The 278-nt window shown below is 37.8% G+C and overlaps 1 protein-coding gene across 1 annotated transcript in view; it reads right to left on the reverse strand.

The window, feature by feature from the left end:
* Window positions 1-278, reverse strand: part of LOC119591554 (Hermansky-Pudlak syndrome 1 protein homolog) — a gene marked incomplete at its 3' end in the record, with an annotated part of 13,616 nt that overhangs the window by 8,522 nt on the left and 4,816 nt on the right.

Raw genomic sequence — 278 nt, forward strand, 5'->3', positions numbered from 1 at the left:
CCCCAATGATAACAGTAGCTGTAGTATGTTATTGCCAGTTTCAATAACTCCAGTAAAGTTACTTGCAGAAATGGGGGGAGGGAGGATAGAAAGTTAATTGAAGTTAGCTATACGTACACAAATGAGGAATTCTACCAAACGACTGTTAGAGCCCACTTCAATAATGATATTTTGGTTCGACTTCGCTCTGACAGACAGCTGACTTGAAATTGGTCGTTTCCATTGTAAAGAGCACTTCAATATTAAGAGCATATACGAGGCAGATTTTTTATTTCATT

Source organism: Penaeus monodon, chromosome 28, assembly GCF_015228065.2.
Source record: "Penaeus monodon isolate SGIC_2016 chromosome 28, NSTDA_Pmon_1, whole genome shotgun sequence".
NCBI classification, from domain to species: domain Eukaryota; kingdom Metazoa; phylum Arthropoda; class Malacostraca; order Decapoda; family Penaeidae; genus Penaeus; species Penaeus monodon.